This window comes from Schistocerca nitens, chromosome 8, assembly GCF_023898315.1.
Source record: "Schistocerca nitens isolate TAMUIC-IGC-003100 chromosome 8, iqSchNite1.1, whole genome shotgun sequence".
In the NCBI taxonomy this organism is placed as follows: domain Eukaryota; kingdom Metazoa; phylum Arthropoda; class Insecta; order Orthoptera; family Acrididae; genus Schistocerca; species Schistocerca nitens.
In genome coordinates, this window is record NC_064621.1 from 53,665,681 (window position 1) to 53,687,230 (window position 21,550).

Consider the following 21,550-nt stretch of genomic DNA (forward strand, 5'->3'; position numbering starts at 1 on the left):
AGGTCCCGAGTTCGAGTCTCGGTCGGCGCACACAGTTTAATCTGCCAGGAAGTTTCATATCAGCGCACACTCCGCTGCAGAGTGAAAATCTTATTCTGGAAACATCCCCCAGGCTGTGGCTAAGCCATGTCTCCGCAATATCCTTTCTTGCAGGAGTGCTAGTTCTGCATGGTTCGCAGGAGAGCTTCTGTATAGTTTGGAAGGTAGGAGACGAGATACTGGCAGAAGTAAAGGTGTGAGGGCCGTGCGTGAGTCGTGCTTCGGTAGCTCAGTTGGTAGAGCACTTGCCCGTGAAAGGCAAAGGTCCCGAGTTCGAGTCTCGGTCGGCGCACACAGTTTAATCTGCCAGGAAGTTTCATATCAGCGCACACTCCGATGCATAGTGAAAATCTCATTCTGGAAACATCCCCCAGGCTGTGGCTAAGCCATGTCTCCGCAATATTCTTTCTTTCAGGAGTGCTAGTTCTGCATGGTTCGCAGGAGAGCTTCTGTAAAGTTTGGAAGGTAGGAGACGAGATACTGGCAGAAGTAAAGGTGTGAGGGCCGTGCGTGAGTCGTGCTTCGGTAGCTCAGTTGGTAGAGCACTTGCCCGTGAAAGGCAAGGGTCCCGAGTTCGAGTCTCGGTCGGCGCACACAGTTTTAATCTGCCAGGAAGTTTCATATCAGCGCACACTCCGCTACAGAGTGAAAATCTCATTCTGGGCACTAATTTCGACTTGGAAACAATGTTAAACTCCACTTCCACTGACTCACAGGAAATTGAAAATGATGGCCAAGGTACTGATGGAAGTCCAAATCTATGCATACGATAGAAATGTCGGACTTTTACCACACAGTGATGGTAAGTCTTAGGTTTCACTAGTTAATTCTAGGATTTACCAGTCATCTTACTTCTACAGTAACATGTAAATATTTCATCATGCAAAGTTACTTTTGGTAACTGAGCCACTAATGCAGCGGTAAAGTTATGTATTATTTCTTCTATTTGTATTAGATGTAGAATAAATTAATATCTGAATTCTCTGCACACGAACAGTATCTGTTCCTCACTCCTGTATCCAGCAAAGAATCATATAGCGTGCAAAGGAAAACGTAACAGAACCATATCTCCATTCACTTCCTTCGATGTTGCCTTCCTCACAAGTGTCCAACAAATCATCTGTCTGATCTACCACATGTAGAGGCCTTGTTCCTTTCTTTCCTCTTCTGGAATACCCCAGTATGTTCACCATTCGTTCCTAGATCCTAAACTCGAACCATTCTGCTTCATGTACTAAACATTTCAGCTGGTTTTCAAAAATAACACAAGCTGCATTGAAAGGAATATTTTACAACTTCCCTTCTGCATAACATAGAATAGCTCCTCTATTGTTGTCTACTGTCTCGTTAACCAATCAACACCTAAGATAACTTCTTCACTTAGTTAAGGTACAAGCAGAAATATGTGACTGCACAACTATCATTGTATTCTAAAGTACAACAACACTTGACTGTTTATGGCCTTGCTGTTTTTCCCGTAACATCTATTACTTTAACGTCCAGTACTGGCATTACTTCAAATCCAAGTTTGTGTCTAATTATTTCGAAGAAAAATTCGAAAAAACACTTACCTACACTCTTTTGTCAAAAGTAAAAACATGTCGTGGCCGTACACTTTGATGGAAATGGTTGTTTGCATCCTTGTGTCCTCCTTTCAGTCTTCTTTCCTTCTTCGTGCTCTCACAATGGATCCTTATCGACTACAAGGTCCTATCACGATATATGTCTTGTCTTTACACTGAATGTCTTATCGAAAGACATTTTTCTCGTCTTCATCTCAACATTTTCCCCTACTTTTTACGCTAACTGTATTGCTATGTTTTCTATTGCTGCATACTCCTTTTCAGTATCTGTCTGGTCCTGCCCCTCTGCCATGGTATTGGAAACTTCTTCCTCCCCTAAATCTTCAGTGGTGCTCCCGGCTAATCATCTACTAATTATTCTTGCCCCACCTCTTCTTTAAATAACTCATACAGGTTAAAATCAATCTCGTCTACTTCTTTATATGGAAAAATGAATTCATCATCACTGATGCTTGTGTCTTTCTTATCTTTCTGTGGATGCTCTAATTCATACAAGATGTGAACGGAAATACTATTGGGCTTATAAGTTTCTTCAGTGTCAGATACCTCTTCCTTTTTTCTAACACACAACTCACTTTCATGAGTATGTACTTCAACGGTCAGCAGGTACTTGTTGAATTGAGCATGCCTCTCTATAAACTTTGCGTACGTTTAGTCTCTTCATTGGAGGTAACCTGTTTCCAGGCAGGCTGATCCTCAACCAGATGATTATTTCGTGCTGATGCGATAATCTCTGAATATACATGTGTTTCTGCACGATGCTCCTTTCCACTACCTCTCTCCTCCCCTACAATTACACCTTGTCGCATTTCGTCGACATTTCGATCGAATTTTCTACTCCCCTTAAAATCACTCGCTTCCCACCCCTCCTTGCGTTCTCTTTTGACGTCTTTTATGACAACATGCTCCATGATTAGCACTTTCTTCTATAAGTCCGCTCGCTAACGTTGAACCATTTTACACTCTCTACTTCAAGCCTGTGGTTATACTCGATTCAGTTTTAGCTCCACTCCTTCACTAGCGACTGTTTCTTCTTCTCTTTCCGTCGTCTGTATCACGATATTTCGTGTTTGTCTCAGTGAGGTATTTCACTGGAATTCCATTATTGTCACTGGTACACTATATGATCAAAAGTATCCAGAATCCTGGCTGAAAATGACTTACAAGTTCATGGCGCACTCCATCGGTAACGCTGGAATCCAGTATGGTGTGGCCCACCCTTAGCCTTGATGACAGCTTTCACTCTAGCAGGCATAGGTTCAACCAGGTGCTGGAAGGTTTCTTGGGGAAGCAACCCTTTTTTCAAGGAGTGCTGCACTGAGGAGAGGTATCGAAATCGGTCACTGGCACGAAGTCGGCGTTCCAAAGCATCCCGAAGGTGTTCTATAGGATTCAGGTCAGGACTCTGCGCAGGCCAGTCCATTACAAGGATGTTACTGTCGTGTAACCACTCAGCCACAGGCCGTGCATTATGAACAAGTGCTCGATCACGTCGGAAGATGCAATCGTCATCCCCGAACTACTCTTCAACAGTTGGAAGCGAGAAGTTGCTTAAAACGTCAATGTAGGCCTGTTCTGCGATATTGCCACGTAAAACAACAAGGGGTGCAAGCCCCCTACATGAAAAACACTACCACACCATAACACCACCACCTCCGAATTTTACCGTTGGCACTACACACGCTGGCAGATGACGTTCACCGAGCATTCGCCATACGGGCACCCTGCCATCGGATCGGATCGTCACATTGTAAACTGTGATTCGTCACTCCACACAAAGTTTTTCCACTGATCAATCGTCCAATGTTTTCGCTCCTTACACCCAGCGAGGCGTCGTTTGGTATTTACTGGCATGATGTGTGGCTTATGAGCAGCCGCACGACCTCGAAATCGGAGTTTTCTCACCTCCCGTGAACTATCATAGCACTTGCAGTGGATCGTGATACAGTTTGGAATTTCTGTGTGATGGTCTGGATAGATGTCAGCCTATTACACACTACGACCCTCCTCAACTGTCGGTAGTCTCTGTCAACAGATGAGGTCGGCCTGTACCCTTCTGTGCTGCACGTGTCCCTTCACGTTTCCACTTCACTATCACATCGCAAACAGAAGACCTAGGGATGTTCAGGAGTGTGGAAATCTCGCGTACAGACGTATGACACAAGTGACACCCAGTCACCTGACCACGTTCGAAGTCCGTGAGTTCCTCGGAACAACCCATTCCGCTCTCTAAGGATGTCTAATGACTACTGAGGTATCTGATGTGGAGTGCCTGGCAGTAGTTGGCAGCAAAATGCACTTAATATGATAACCGTACGTTTGTTGGGGGTGTCCGGATACTTTTTATCACATAGAGTATGTTCCACAGCGGTCTGTATGAAACGTAGCTACTGTAGGGGCTCTGACGATTCTCTCTGTGCCCCATCTGTCCATGAACCATGTAAACTTCGTTCTCTGTACTTTAGAATCAAGACTGTTTTTGTATTGTAGCCTCTGAGGCGGAAATTATGGAACAACGCAGGATTTACCGAAACTAATGTGGAAAACTACGTATATACCGCTGACTCGTGCACCAGACCAACGGCCGTTTTACCAGTGCTTTATTTCGGTCCGGGTATGAATCACGTCTCTGTCCCACGAGGTAGCAGACTGTATGAACAGGTCGAAAATAAAGTCTATTGAAACTACTTAAAATAATTTTTGCAATGAACAATTCTGAATATGTTTGGAAGGCTTAGTGCACTATCTTCTTGAACCTTACGAGACTGGAAGTTAAAAAATGGCATGAAGGGATGCGGAAGGGGGGCAGAACATACCTACTGCAGTCACTTTACAAACATTTGCTGTTCTGTGATTGTGTAAGACATCCAGTTGGTCAGTAATGAAAAACGACATTTCAATATCGGTCTCATGCATTTCACAGGATTTGAACCCTGAAAGAGAGAAGCGTGTCCTTGCTATCTGTTTTTTCTCTAATATAGTGCATTTATGAAAGTTTCAGCTGTAATCTACAGAGATATTCTAGTGATATAGTGCTAAGATCCATGCATTTTTGCCAACTGACCACTCTTGCAAAAATAAAATGGAAGCCAGTACAACTTCGTCAAATTGGTCAACAAGTATGTCATAGAATCTAATGCGAATCACAAATTATTTCCTTCATTTGTAATACTTCTAAAGACTTACAGAAGTGGAAAACATCAAAATGTTATTGATTGTTAATCCTTTCTTCAGATATGCCTTGAAGACATACATTTTATATTTATGAAGGCTTCACATCACGTCAAGTGGGGCGCCGAAACAGCTGCATTGGTTCAAATGGCTCTGAGCACTACGGGACTTAACATCTGAGGTCATCGGTCCCCTAGAACTTAGAACTACTTAAACCTAACTAACCTAAGGACATCACACACATCCATGCCCGAGGCAGGATTCGAACCTGCGACCGTAGCGGTCGCGCGTTTCCATACTGTAGCGCCTGGAACCGCTCGGCTACTCCGGCCGGCAAACAGCTGTATTATTTAAGTGTATGTCTTACGATCCCTCAGTGGAAACAGCTTTCGTTCGCTTACAAACCATCTTAAGATGTCTTAATAGAAATAAAAGGTACGGTCAGAGTGCTCATACGTAACTAATACAACACACACGTAACAACACAATGCATGAAACACCAACAGTAGTTGCAGAGCAGAAAGTTCCATATGCCGTGCGCAGCTATACGAGATCCGAAAGTGTAGAAGGTGCCACACTGATCATAATAAGAGTGATTTCAACAAACCTCTTACTCTGCAAGACCCCGCTCTCTCTGACAGAGAAGTAATACTCAGCTGCTATCAACGACATCACAACTGAAAGCCAAGCAAATGGAACGAGTGTGATGAAACAAAAGGAGTGAAGTGGAAAATCCTGAGAACAAATAGTGTTTCAGTTTACAACTGTTTAACTTGCAGTATTGACCTAATGAGCTACATAAAATGAAAACCGTCCGGTTGACCCATATCGCAGATGGATATGATACTTTGGCGCGAAACTATACATTGCCATATAACAATACAAAAAAGGAAATCAAAGTTACGGCCACCAAGCTCAGATATTATGAGTGAATTACATGGTTGCCACACCACTTCCTGCAGTTGCTGGTTCCTAAAAGTGCAAATAAGAAAAAATCGCAATGGTTTTGGTGTTATGTCATATGTGGGAAAAACGGTATCTGTCGTCTTTGGAAGACTCGGTACGTTGCACGTCCATGCACTTCGCATGAACGAGATTATCAAGAAAAACATGTCTACTATTGATCGGCATCAGTAGGAGCAGGTTTATTGATACTCGAATGTTTCAGCTATTCACGAAACTAGAATACTTCATATAGAAGAGAAACTTTTCATATGAGTAATAATTTTTCCACGTACATGGGAACTGCTTACAGTGTACATTACGTCTTGAAAGAATGTAGTATAAAAGTCTGTAAAATTTTAGCTGAAACAATGTCATTGTGCCAGTATGGTGAAGGAAGCTACAAAACGACGTATGAATCGGCTTAAACGTCACGTACGACATGCGGGTACACCAAAGCGGCTACAGCTGTGGCTAAACATTGCGGTTACCTGAAGTTCTCGTAATTGTCAGTAGTACTGCCACTCTCTACCATCAGCAGTACGTCCACTACTAAACTAAAAATTTAAAGCAGCGCTGGTCCCACGAAACAATGCTGTTTTCCCTTCAGAATGATAAGTGGAGATGCAGTACCTACAAAATTGCAGATGAAGCACACCACAACGTAACATGTTGTTGTTATGGTCTTCAGTCCATATACTGATTAGATTCAGCTCTCCATGCTACTCTATCCTGTGCTAGCTTCTTCATCTCCCAGTACCGGCTGCAACCTAGATCCTTCTGAACCTCTTGGTCACCGTCTACGATTTTTACTCTCCACGCAGCCCTTCAATGCTAAATTGTTGATCCCTCGATGCCTGAGAACACGTTCTATCAACCGATCCCTTCTTCCAGTCAAGTTGTGCCACAAATTTCTCTTCTCCCCAGTTCTATTCAGTACCTCCTCGTTAGTTATGTGATCTACCGATCTAATCTTCAGCATTCTTCTGTAGCACCACATTTCCAAATCTTTTGTTCTCTTCTTGTCCATGCTATTTATCGTCCATGTTCCACTTCAATACATGGCTACACTCCATACAAGTACTTTCAAAAACGCCTACCTGACACTTAAATCTATACTCGATGTTAACAAATTTCTGTTCTTCAGGAACGCTTTCCTCGCCATAGCCAGTCTGCATTTTATATCCTCTCTTACTTCGATCATCATCAGTTATTTTGCTCCCCAAATAGCAAAACTCATCTACTGCTTTAAGTGTCACATTTCTAAATCTAATTCCCTCAGCATCACCCGACTTCATTCGATTACATTCCGTTATCCTCGTTTTGCTTTTGTTGATGTTTATCTTATTTGCTCAACATACAGATTGAATAACATCGGGGATAGGTTCAACCCTGTCTCACTCTCTTACCAACCACTGCTTCTCTTTCGTGCCCTCCGACTCTTATAACTGCCACCTGGTTTCTGTACAAACTGTAAATAGCCTTTCGCTCCCTGTATTTTACCCCTGCCACCTTCAGAATTTGAAAGAGAGTATTCCAGTCAACATTGTCAAAGGCTTTCTGTAAGTCTACAAATGCTATATATGTAGGTTTGCCTTTTCTTAATCTATCTTCTAAGATAAGTATTGCCTCATGTGTTCCAACGTTTCTGCGGAATTTAAAATGATCTTCGCCGAGGTCGGCTTCTACCAGTTTTTCTACTCGTCTGTAAAGAATTCGCGTTAGCATTTTGCCGCTGTGACTTATTAAACTAATAGTTCGGTAATTTTCACATCTGTCAACACCTGCTTTCTTTGGGATTGGAATTATTATATTCTTCTTGAAGTGTGAAGGTATTTCGCCTGTCTCATACATCTTGCTCACCAGATGGTAGATTTTTGTCAGGACTGGCTTTCCCAAGGCTGTCAGTAGTTCTAATGGGATGTTGTCTACTCCGGGGGCCTTGTTTCGTCTCAGGTCTTTCAGTGCTCTGTCAAACTCCACGCAATATCATATCTCCCATTTCATCTTCATCTACATCCTCTTCCATTTCCATAATATTATTCTCAAGTACATTGCCCTTGTATAGACCCTCTATATACTCCTTCCACCTTTCTGCTTTCCCTTCTTTGCTTAGAACTGGGTTTCCATCTGAGCTCTTGATATTCATATAATGGTTCTCTTTTCTCCTAAAGTCTCTTTAATTTTCCTGTAGGCAGTATCTATCTTACCCCTAGTGAGATATGCCACTACATCTTTAAATTTGTCCTCTAGCCATCCCTGCTTTGCCGCTTTGCACTTACTGTCTATCATCTTACCCCTAGTGAGATATGACACTACATCTTTACATTTGTTCTCTCGCCATCCCTGCTTAGCCATTTTGCACTTCCTGTCTATCTCATTTTTGAGACGTTTGTATTCCTATTTGCCTGTTTCATTTACTGCATTTTTATATTTTCTCCTTTCATCAATTAAATTCAATATATTTTCTGATACCCAAGGATTTCTACTAGCCCTCATCTTTTACCTGCTTCATCCTCTGCTGCCTTCACTACTTCATCTCTCAAAGCTACCCATTCTTCTTCTACCGTATTTCTTTCCCCCATTCCTGTCAATCATTCCCTGAAACTCTCTTTAACCTCTGGTTCTGTCAGTTTATCCAGGTCCAATCTCCTCAAATTCCCACCTTTTTGCAGTTTGTTCAGTTTTAATCTATAGTTCATAACCAATAGATTGTGGTCAGAGTCCACATCTGCTCCTGGAAATGTCTTACAATTAAAAAACCTGGTTCCTAAATCTCTGTCTCACCATGATATAATCTATCTGAAACCTTCCAGTATATCTAGGCCTCTTCCATGTATACAGCCTTCTTTCATGATTCTTGAACCGTGTTAGCTATGATTAAGTTATGCTCTGTGCAAAATTCTACCAGGCCGCTTCCTCTTTCATTCCTTACCCCCAATCCGTATTCACCTACTACGATTCCTTCTCTTTCTTTTCCTACAGTGGAATTCCAGTCGCCCATGACTATTAAATTTTCGTCTCCCTTCACTATCTGAATAATTTCTTTCATCTCATCATACATTTCATTAATTTCTTCGTCATCTGCAGAGCTAGTTGACATATAAACATGTACTACTGTGGCAGACGTGGGCGTGCCGGCCGAAGTGGCCGTGCGGTTAAAGGCGCTGCAGTCTGGAACCGCGAGACCGCTACGGTCGCAGGTTCGAATCCTGCCTCGGGCATGGATGTTTGTGATGTCCTTAGGTTAGTTAGGTTTAACTAGTTCTAGGTTCTAGGGGACTAATGACCTCAGCAGTTGAGTCCCATAGTGCTCAGGGCCATCTGAGCCATTTTTGAGACGTGGGCGTCATGTCTATCTTGGCCACAATAATGCGTTCACTATGCTGTTTGTAGTAGCTTACCTTCACTCCTATTTTTTATTCATCATTAAACCTACTCCTGGATTACTCCTATTTGATTTTGTATTTATAACCCTGTATCCACTTGACCAGATGTCTTGTTCCTCCCGCCACCTGCCACCGAACTTTACTATTTCGCACTATATCTAACTTTAACCTATCCATTTCGCTGTTTACATTTGGTAACCTACCTCTCCGATTAAGGGATCTGGCATTCCACGCTCCTATCTGTAGAACGCCAGTTTTCTTTCTCCTGATAACGTTGTCCTCGTGAGTAGTACCCGCCCGGAGATCCGAATGGGGAACTATTTTACCTCCGGAATGTTTTCTCCAAGAGGACGCCATCATCATTTAACCATACAGTAACGCTGCATGCCCTCGAGAAAAATTACGGCTGTCGTTTACCCTGGCTTTTAGCCGTTCGCAGTACCAGCACAACAAGGCCGTTTTGGTTAGTGTTACAAGGCCAGTATCAGTCAATCGTCCAGACTCTTGCACCTGCAACTACTGAAAAGGCTGCTGCCCCTTTTCAGGAACCACATACACAATAAAAAAGGATAGAAAAGAAGAAAAACTACTCTGAAAGGAATAGAAAGACGAAAATGAGTGTATGTGGTGTAGATGTACAGACGAAGAAATGTTAACAATTACAGAAAAATTCGATGATTTCCACAAGCAGTTATTCGCCTTGGCATTGATTGATTGAGTTTTTGGATACCCTCCTGAAGGATATTGTGCGAAATTCTGTACAACTGGCCCGTTAAATCGTCAGTCACGAGCTGGTTGGAGAGTCCTACCCATAATGCTCCAAACGTTCTCCACTGGGGAGAAATATGGCGACCTTGTTGGCCAAGGGGGATTTGTAGAGCACGAAGACAAACAATAGAAGCTCTCGTCGCGTGCGGGCGGGCATCTTGCTGGAATGTAAGCCCATGATTGCTTGCTATAAATGGGAACAAAAGACAGGATAGAAGTACGTCGACGTACTACTGAACTGTAAGTGTGGCGCGGATGACACGAAAACGGTCCGGCGTGCTATGAAAAGAAATAGAGCCCCTGACCATCACTGTCCAGAGCTACGCCAGATACGTCTTCACCCGTCATCGGGGCTCATTCCTAGCGGGGCGCATCACTGAAGACTATTCTACCACAGTCGTTATGATTCCAAACCGAATGTGCCCGAGGCCACTGCAGACAGGCTCGTTACTGTACAGACGTCAATGGCGATGTGAGCTCTGTCCCTTTCTTTGAGACACTTACGAATGACCAATATTGACACTGAAGCTCCAGTTGCGGATCAGATGGATGATGATGAAGATGAGCCTGGAGTCCTGAGTGTCTCTCTCATGACTGCTCGGTCCTCTCGTTGTGCCGTCACTCTAAATCCATCACTTCCTTCTTGATGCTGTGTTCGACAATAGTTCACCTGTTACGGCAAACATTTCCGGATAGTGCCATTGCTCCCGTTCAAATGCCGAGAGATCTGCCGATTACTACAAGCGGCTTCTTTGAGCCCCAGTACATAATACACTCCTGGAAATGGAAAAAGGAACACATTGACACCGGTGCGTCAGACCCACCATACTTGCTCCGGACACTGCGAGAGGGCTGTACAAGCAATGATCACACGCACGGCACAGCGGACACACCAGGAACCGCGGTGTTGGCCGTCGAATGGCGCTAGCTGCGCAGCATTTGTGCACCGCCGCCGTCAGTGTCAGCCACTTTGCCGTGGCATACGGAGCTCCATCGCAGTCTTTAACATTGGTAGCATGCCGCGACAGCGTGGACGTGAACCGTATGTGCAGTTGACGGACTTTGAGCGAGGGCGTATAGTGGGCATGCGGGAGGCCGGGTGGATGTACCGCCGAATTGCTCAACACGTGGGGCGTGAGGTCTCCACAGTACATCGATGTTGTCGCCAGTGGTCGGCGGAAGGTGCACGTGCCCGTCGACCTGGGACCGGACCGCAGCGACGCACGGATGCACGCCAAGACCGTAGGATCCTACGCAGTGCCGTAGGGGACCGCACCGCCACTTCCCAGCAAATTAGGGACACTTTTGCTCCTGGGGTATCGGCGAGGACCATTCGCAACCGTCTCCATGAAGCTGGGCTACGGTCCCACACACCGTTAGGCCGTCTTCCGCTCACGCCCCAACATCGTGCAGCCCGCCTCCAGTGGTGTCGCGACAGGCGTGAATGGAGGGACGAATGGAGACGTGTCGTCTTCAGCGATGAGAGTCGCTTCTGCCTTGGTGCCAATGATGGTCGTATGCGTGTTTGGCGCCGTGCAGGTGAGCGCCACAATCAGGACTGCATACGACCGAGGCACACAGGGCCAACACCGGGCATCATGGTGTGGGGAGCGATCTCCTACACTGGCCGTACACCACTGGTGATCGTCGAGGGGACACTGAATAGTGCACGGTACATCCAAACCGTCATCGAACCCATCGTTCTACTATTCCTAGACCGGCAAGGGAACTTGCTGTTCCAACAGGACAATGCACGTCCGCAGCATGTATCCCGTGCCACCCAACGTGCTCTAGAAGGTGTAAGTCAACTACCCTGGCCAGCAAGATCTCCGGATCTGTCCCCCATTGAGCATCTTTGGGACTGGATGAAGCGTCGTCTCACGCGGTCTGCACGTCCAGCACGAACGCTGGTCCAACTGAGGCGCCAGGTGGAAATGGCATGGCAAGCCGTTCCACAGGACTACATCCAGCATCTCTACGATCGTCTCCATGGGAGAATAGCAGCCTGCATTGCTGCGAAAGGTGGATATACACTGTACTAGTGCCGACATTGTGAATGCTCTGTTGCCTGTGTCTATGTGCCTGTGGTTCTGTCAGTGTGATCATGTGATGTATCTGACCCCAGGAATGTGTCAATAAAGTTTCCCCTTCCTGGGACAATGAATTCACGGTGTTCTTATTTCAATTTCCAGGAGTGTATGATGACATCTGCGAATATTGTTCACGTGCCTATATGCGAGGCATGGTTATTGTCCAAGTGAGTAAATGGAATGTAGTTCACAAAGACATTATGCCCTGGCACCGACATGTCCCCTGTTTACGCTCTTTGCCAGCTGCGCAGTGAAATTGAGCTGCAGCGTTACACCGTTACACATTCATCTCTCGGCCGCGAAAGTTCACAATTCCGCATTTTCCGTCGACACCTCTACGAATATCAATTGTTCACGAATCTGCATTACTATTTAGTGGTACGTTGTTTTTCTTTTCTTGTCTTAGAGAATAAACTAAAATTTAAACTGGCTGGATGGCAAAGTGAAGAATTCTTGATTACAAAACAATATTTTATGAGATTTACCTATCTAAACATTAAAATATGAAAATGTTATATCATCGTTAAGTTTCCAAGAGTGACCTGGTATTTTCCTGGAAAAGTAGCTTTTAATCATCGACAGTCCTCTTCACATTTTGTAACTACGACAACTGTCAACGAACATTTTACTGAATACGTCATTTCGTAGATGACCTACGCTGGCGTGCAGAACTTAAGGACGAATGTAACTTTCACATGACGCGTCGCTGTCAATCTACATAGCTCGATGAAACTTGGAGCTTACATAGAAAGACATGCAGCACCACAGTACGGAGGGCCGGCCGGAGTGGCCGTGCGGTTCTAGGCGCTACAGTCTGGAGCCAAGCGACCGCTACGGTCGCAGGTTCGAATCCTGCCCCGGGCATGGATGTGTGTGATGTCCTTAGGTTAGTTAGGTTCAATTAGTTCTAAGTTCTAGGCGACTGATGACCTCAGAGCCATTTGAACCATTTTTAAACAGTACAGAGGTTATCTAAGGGAAATACACAATGAGACGAGCAGGAACGTCACTTTTATTCAAAGAGACCAATTGCATTGAACTGACCGCAATTCATGATGATGCCCTGGACATTACAAAAGGCACGTCACCATTCTTAATAGGGTGCGTCGTCTCCACGAACGGCACTGCATACTCTACAACGTAATCCAATTCTGGTCTGAAGGTTGGTGAAAAGTTACTGTGGCAGGGCGCTCCATTTCTCCGCTAGTGCTGCTGACAAATGCTCGATCGTCGTTGGTGCATGCTTACGCGCTACGATACGTCTCCGCAACGCATCTCTCACGTTCTCGACGGGGTTTGAATTTGGGCCAACGGGCAGGCCGATACGTTCCCAGAGTTCCTGCACCTGCGCTGTTCGATGCGGTCCATAACATTCAAACAATGGTTCAACGCACTACTGAAAAGACGCACAGGGGAAGGGGTACAGTGCAACAATAAAGATTTATAGGTCAGTACACCCTTGCGATATTATTCCTTTCTTACACCATAATACCGGGTGATCAAAAAGTCAGTATCAATTTGAAAACTTAATAAACCATGGAATAATGTAGATAGAGAGGTAAAAATTGACACACATGCTTGGAATGACGTGGGGTTTTATTAGAACAAAAAAAAAACAATGTTCACAAAATGTCCGACAGATGGCGCCGGCCAGCAAAACGTCAGTGACTGCGCATGACAATGGTGTATAAAAGGAGCTGTAATGAGAGAGAGAATCAGATGCGCCAGCTGGCGCTGCATGTTGGCGTTACCTGAAAAGGCGCTTTTAGTGAAGCTGTATTATCAGAATGGGGAATGTGCTAGTTCAGCGTTACGATCCTATAGCAATAGGAAGGGGATTCGAACGGGTAAAGATCCGTTGACAAATGCAGCTGTGGCGACAATGATTCCGAAGTTCGAAGCCACGTTTTGTTCAGACGATAGACCCCGTAGTGGCCGACACAAGGCGTAATACTGCTGAGATAGTTCAGGAAGAAATGGAGACTGTAGCGGGTTCGTCTATGCACGGGAAGTCAGCGCTCGTGCAGTCGCACGTCGCACCGGCATTCCATACACTACTGTTTGATTGGCACTGAGGCGTACATTCAGATGCTATCCGTACAAAATCCATCGGCATCATGAACTGTTGCCTGACAATTTAGTAAAGCGGAGGGCATTTGCGGTGTGGGCATTTCAAAGAAAGATGACGATTGGTTGAATAACGTGTTGTGGACCGACGAAGCTCATTTCACGCTCCGAGGGTCTGTCAACGCCCACAACTGCAGTATTTGGGCTATCGAAAATCCTACAACTATCGTGGAAATTCCATTGCACGACGAGAAAGTCACGGTATGGGTTGGATTTACCACATCTACCGTTATCGGGCCTTTTTTCTTCGAGGAAATGCGTGATTCTGGTTTTGTAACTGCTACCGTGACGCGTGAAAGGTACGCCGATATGTTACAGAATCGCATCATCCCCAACCTGGCTGATAAACACCTGCTGGAACGTACGATGTTTATGCAGGATGGCGCTCCACCCAAACTTACTAGACGCGTGAAAGACCTCTTGCGCGCGTCGTTTGGTGATGATCGTGTGCTCAGCCGCGACTTTCGTCATGCTTGGCCTCCCAGGTCCCCAGACCTCAGTCCGTGCAGTTATTGGCTTTGGGGTTACCTGAAGTCGCAAGTGTATCGTGATCGACCTACATCTCTAGGGATGCCGAAAGACAACATCCGACGCCAATGCCTCACCATAACTCCGGACTTGCTTTACAGTGCTGTTCACAATATTATTCCTCGACTACAGCTATTGTTGAGCAATGCTGGACATATTGAGCATGTCCTGTAAAGAACATCATGTTTGCTTTGTCTTACTTTGTTATGCTAATTGTTGCTATTCTGATCAGGTGAAGCGCTATCTGTCGGACATTTTTTGAACTTTTGTATTTTTTTGGTTCTAATAAAACCCCATGTCATTCCAATCATGTGTGTCAATTTGTACATCTTTATCTACATTATTCCATGATTTATTCAGTTTTCAAATTTATACTGACTTTTTGATCACCCGGTACTTGGACACCATAAAGATCAAGTTCGACAATGCTGGAGTAGCCTCATAATGTGAGGGGCGGCAACACTTAATGCGTGCAGGAACGTTGTCGAACATGACCATTTTGGTGGCCCAGATGTGCAGAGTCAGTACTGGCCTTCAAATCTCTGGACTCAGCACACTCACCTGTCAACGTTATCGTGGACTGTACTCTTTCCTTACGTGCGTCTTTTCAGTCGTGCACTCGGCCCTGACTTCATTCTTATGAATGACAATGACCAACCCTAGTGAACTGCGCAGGCGGAGTAACTCTAGGAACGTCAGGATATTCGGCGTATATACTGACCTGCCAGTTCTCCCGACTTACATGCCATCGAGGACGTGTGCCATTCGTTGGAGGGACGTAATTCCGAAGGTCCACATGCACCAACAACTGCCGGGCTGTTGGCAAGCGCTCTGGAGGAGAAATGCAAAGTCGTGCCGCAAGAACTCGTTACTAACATTGTGGTAAGCATGGGAGCACGTTCATTGTCATTCGTGGTAATCATACACCCTATTAAGAACCATGTCCCGCCTTTAGTAATGTCCAATGGGCCACCATGAACACGGTGACTTCAGTGGTGTTAATGTCTTTGACATCAGTTTGGATTCCGCAGAAATATTGGAACACGTGAGGCAATACTGACCCTACGAAGCTAGATTAAGGAAAGGCAAACCTACGTTTCTAGCATTTGTAGACTTAGAGAAAGCTATTGACAATATTGACTGGAATACTCTCTTTCAAATTCTGAAGGTGGCAGGGGTAAAATACAGGGAGCGAAAGGCTATTTACAATTTGTACAGAAACCAGATGGCAGTTATAAGAGTCGAGGGGCGTGAAAGGGAAGCAGCGGTTGGGAAGGGAGTGAGACAGGATTGTAGCTTATCCCCGATGTTATTCAATCTGTATATTGATCAAGCAGTGAAGGAAACAACAGAAAAATTCGGAGTAGGTATTAAAATCCATGGAGAAGAAATATAAACTTTGAGGTTCGCCGATGACATTGTAATTCTGTCAGAGACAGCAAAGGACTTGGAAGAGCAGTTGAACGGAATGGACAGTGTCTTGAAAGGAGGATATAAGATGAACATCATCAAAAGCAAAAGAAGGATAATGAAATGTAGTCGAATTAAGTTGGGTGATGCTGAGGGGATTAGATTAGAAAATGAGACACTTAAAATAGTAAAGGAGTTTTGGTATTTGGGGAGCAAAATAACTGATGATGGTCGAAGTAGAGAGGATATGAAATTTAGACTGGCAATGGCAAGGAAAGCGTTTCTGAAGAAGATAAATCTGTTAACATCTAGTATAGATTTAAGTGTAAGGAAGTCGTTTCTGAAAGTATTTGTATGGAGCGTAGCCATGTATGGAAGTGAAACATGGACGATATATAGTTTGACAAGAACAGAATAGAAGCTTTCGAAATGTGGTGCTACAGAAGAATGCTGAAGATTAGATGGGTAGATCATATAACTAATGAGGAGGTATTGAATAGGATTGGGGAGAAGAGAAGTTTGTGGCACAACTTGACTTGAAGAAGGGATCGGTTGGTAGGGCATGTTCTGAGGCATCAAGGGATCACCAATTTAGTATTGGAGGGCAGCGTGGAGGCTAAAAATCGTGGAGGGAGACCAAGAGATGAAGCACTAAACGGATTCAGAAAGATGTAGGAGTAGGTACTGCGAGATGAAGAAGCTTGCACAGGATAGAGTAGCATGGAGAGCTGCATCAAACCCGTCTCAGGACTGAAGACCACAACAACAACAATGTCTTTGAAAAATGTGTCATTTCTGTTCGTCTCGTTGCCTATTTTTTCAGCTCCATCTCTTTCTGCTGTGTCGTCCGGACAAGACACATCCAGGGCAAAAGCACCACAGCCGCAAAGATGTGAGCTGGTGCGACTGCCATAGATACTCACCACTTGTGCAAGTTCAAGCAGGTTGCGCTGGGCATGAAGATATCGACTCGCCTCGAGCAACTCCCGCCCGAGTACAATCCGCCAGTGGTAGGACGACAACGGACAGAAGCCTACTCGGAATACAGAAGAGCAGCTCTCGCCCACTTGGTTGTAGATCATCGTCCGTGGCTGACTCATACAGGGAATGTCGTTCTGTGAACTCTTAGAAGTGAACAGACAGGTGCTGTAAATTTCATTGCTATGTACTCTGAAGTTTGCACTTAGCCACGGAGGGCCCTATTTGCTTTATATTACATGCAATGTCGCAAACGTCATTACTCAACAAGCCAGAAAGATAAGTAAACCTTGTTAACTCATTTGTGTGACTTTTTTACTAATTTGTTGGAATGTTGTAGAACCTATGTTCTCCTATCCTGTTTCCTGACCCTGGGACAAAGCTGCGTACTAGTGGCAGGGAAAAATTGCCTTAACAGTGTACTGCAGCAGAAGCCGTTTCACGAACTTATAAACTCGGCCTACAGTAACAACAGTGGCAACCCGATCTCTACAGCAGTAGCGTCGCTTTACAAAACTGGCGACGTCGGTTTACATAACTTTCCGTGTATGTTTCATCCAGCTATGTTAACTTGATAGTGAAACATCACGAAAGAGCTTATTTTGGATCTAAGATTTGCAAATCAGCGTCCTTACATTTGCGCAAACAAAGATCGTTGAACTGCGCTGAAAACTGTTTCTAGTTAAACTAATAAGGAAATATTTTGTCTCATTGCACTTAGTTAATTCATATCTGCATGCATGTTTTAAAATTACGTAGATGTCCCTCTGGTTCACTCTTGGTACATGTGACAGCCAAATTTACCGGTTCTTCGAATGTTCCACAGACATCGATATATTGACCCTGATTTGATAATTTGTGCAAGACATATTTTAAATTATTTAAATCAATCTGCTTTGGAAGTTTGTAATCATACGAGCGAGATATGATCAAAAGCACGCGGGTAAGCAGTTACATGTCGACCACTCTAGTACCTACTGCTTGCCAAAGACGTTGTGTGTTACTCTTTCATAGCGAAATTGGGTGATCTAGCAGATTTTCATGCATTAGTGGCGGGTATTCTCCCTTAACTGGATCGACTTGTATCCTCTCCTGTACTGTTTTCATCTCAACGTTAATATTATTACTTGTACCTTGCCACAGAATTACATTTCTGCTATCAAAGGAAAGCCGCGCGTTTTATCCCTCACAGGCCAGTCGAGAGCGACAGGTCGTCATGTTATCCTTTGCCAATGGTGTCATTCGGACACGGTGTGGAGGGGCGAGGAGTCAGCACACTGCTCTCCCGGCCGCAGTCGCCCTTCTTGTCCTCCTAGCCGCTACTCTAGCCCTAACTGTCACCACGAGGCTGCGTACGCCGCATTCCTGTCCTCCCACCAAGGAAATGTCACTGGTAGTACCGGTAACCGAACCAACGGCTTCCTCATAGGAGCCGGAGACGATGGCTGACTACTAAGCTACGGAGGTGGAAACATTTCAACAAGAGTCGTTAAATAACCCATTCATGTCTCAAAAATGTATGCACGCATATGCATGTATGTATGTACAACTACACTCCTGGAAATGGAAAAAAGAACACATTGACACCGGTGTGTCAGACCCACCATACTTGCTCCGGACACTGCGAGAGGGCTGTACAAGCAATGATCACACGCACGGCACAGCGGACACACCAGCAACCGCGGTGTTGGCCGTCGAATGGCGCTAGCTGCGCAGCATTTGTGCACCGCCGCCGTCAGTGTCAGCCAGTTTGCCGTGGCATACGGAGCTCCATCGCAGTCTTTAACACTGGTAGCATGCCGCGACAGCGTGGACGTGAACCGTACGTGCAGTTAACGGACTTTCAGCGAGTGCGTATAGTGGGCATGCGGGAGGCCGGGTGGACGTACCGCCGAATTGCTCAACACGTCGGGCGTGAGGTCTCCACAGTACATCGATGTTGTCGCCAGTGGTCGGCGGAAGGTGGACGTGCCCGTCGACCTGGGACCGGACCGCAGCGACGCACGGATGCACGCCAAGACCGTAGGATCCTACGCAGTGCCGTAGGGGACCGCACCGCCACTTCCCAGCAAATTAGGGACACTGTTGCTCCTGGGGTATCGGCGAGGACCATTCGCAACCGTCTCCATGAAGCTGGGCTACGGTCCCGCACACCGTTAGGCCGTCTTCCGCTCACGCCCCAACATCGTGCAGCCCGCCTGCAGTGGTGTCGCGACAGGCGTGAATGGAGGGACGAATGGAGACGTGTCGTCTTCAGCGATGAGAGTCGCTTCTGCCTTGGTGCCAATGATGGTCGTATGCGTGTTTGGCGCCGTGCAGGTGAGCGCCACAATCAGGACTGCATACGACCGAGGCACACAGGGCCAACACCCGGTATCATGGTGTGGGGAGCGATCTCCTACACTGGCCGTACACCACTGGTGATCGTCGAGGGGACACTAAATAGTGCACGGTACATCCAAACCGTCATCGAACCCATCGTTCTACCATTCCTAGACCGGCAAGGGAACGTGCTGTTCCAACAGGACAATGCACGTCCGCATGTATCCCGTGCCACTCAACGTGCTCTAGAAGGTGTAACTCAACTACCCTGGCCAGCAAGATCTCCGGATCTGTCCCCCATTGAGCATGTTTGGGACTGGATGAAGCGTCGTCTCAAGCGGTCTGCACGTCCAGCACGAACGCTGGTCCAACTGAGGCGCCAGGTGGAAATGGCATGGCAAGCCGTTCCACAGGACTACATCCAGCATCTCTACGATCGTCTCCATGGGAGAATAGCAGCCTGCATTGCTGCGAAAGGTGGATATACACTGTACTAGTGCCGACATTGTGCATGCTCTGTTGCTTGTGTCTATGTGCCTGTGGTTCTGTCAGTGTGATCATGTGATGTATCTGACCCCAGGAATGTGTCAATAAAGTTTCCCCTTCCTGGGACAATGAATTCACGGTGTTCTTATTTCAATTTCCAGGAGTGTATGTTCCAGAACCAAATTTGGTACACATATCACTTGCTGTCTGCAAAGAATCACCTTAGCGGTAAGAAGCATATGCGTATCTGGGGCAAGGCGCCGGGGTGAAAAATCAGTGTGGGCCACCATATGCAAATACCCATACTCCCACACTTTATTCATTCAGAATTAGTGAATGACGGCATTTAGCGTCTTGCAACAGACTTTACACACAGTTTCAAACTTTTAAGTTCTTGCGTTGCTGCGTAAGCATGTAGCAAGATGTTTCAATTTAATACTTCTTCACTACTAACTGCATTCGCAACACATTTTGCAGACGGTATTAACATATACCACTGAATATACTATCAAAATTGTATAACTGTAGGGCATGTAGTTCACGGGATATGACATCATAAACACTGTGTGAAAAACGGCCGCATCGTGGTTGACGTTTCAATTTATCACATTTTTACAGTATATATGCTACTGAACGGATCTACATAAATATACCAGTTTAGGCACATAGATCAGGAGGTACTACGTAATAAACGTTGAGCTGCATGAAAACTAAACTGCAAGACGATACACGCCAGAGATACATGTGAAATGTGTATGCAGATACCTATGAAATACACTGAAGAGTCAAACTAGAACACCTGCCTAATATCGTGTAGCGCCCCCGCGAGCACCCATAAGTGCCGCAGCACGACGTGGCATGGACTTGACTAATGTCTGAAGTAGTACTGAAGGGAAATGACGCCCTGCATCCTGCAGGGCTGTGCATAAACCCGTAAGAGTAAGAGGGGGTGGAGATACCTTCTGGATCTTCATCCGAAGACCAGTATCAGTTGCAAAGCGATTTAGAAAAGATTGCTGTATGGTGTGGCAGGTGGCAGTTGACGCTAAATAACGAAAAGTGTGAGGTGACTCACGTGAGTTCCAAAAGAAATCCGTTGGAATTCGATTACTCGATAAATAGTACAATTCTCAAGGCTGTCAATTCAACTAAGTACTTGGGTGTTAAAATTACGAACAACTTCAGTTGGAAAGACCACATGGATAATATTGTGGGGAAGGCGTTTCATTGCCGGGACACTTAGAAGATGCAACAAGTCCACTAAAGAGACAGCTTACACTACACTCGTTCGTCCTCTGTTAGAATACTGCTGCGCGGTGTGGGATCCTTACAAGGTGGGATTGACGGAGGACATCGAAAGGGTGCAAAAAAGGGCAGCCCGTTTTGTATTATCACGTAATAGGGCAGAGAGTGTGGCAGATATGATACGCGAGTTGGGCTGGAAGTCATTAAAGCAAAGACGTTTTTCGTCGCGGTGAGATCTATTTACGAAATTTCAGTCACCAACTTTCTCTTCCGAATGCGAAAATATTTTGTTGAGCCCAACTTACACAGGTAAGAATGATCATGAAAATAAAATAAGAGAAATCAGAGCTCGAACAGAAAGCTTTAGGTGTTCGTTTTTCCCGCGCGCTTTTCGGGAGTGGAGTGGTAGAGAGATAGTTTGATTGTGGTTCGACGAACCCTCTGCCAAGCACTTAAATGTGAATTGCAGAGT

The 21,550-nt window shown here is 45.4% G+C and overlaps 2 non-coding genes across 2 annotated transcripts; both read left to right on the forward strand.

Annotated features, from left to right (window-relative positions):
- The first annotated feature begins 257 nt into the window (after positions 1 to 257).
- On the forward strand, positions 258 to 331 carry Trnas-uga (transfer RNA serine (anticodon UGA)). The gene has a single exon. It is a non-coding gene; the product is annotated as a tRNA-Ser (tRNA).
- A 227-nt stretch (positions 332 to 558) lies between these two features.
- On the forward strand, positions 559 to 632 carry Trnas-uga (transfer RNA serine (anticodon UGA)). The gene has a single exon. It is a non-coding gene; the product is annotated as a tRNA-Ser (tRNA).
- Positions 633 to 21,550: the final 20,918 nt, after the last annotated feature.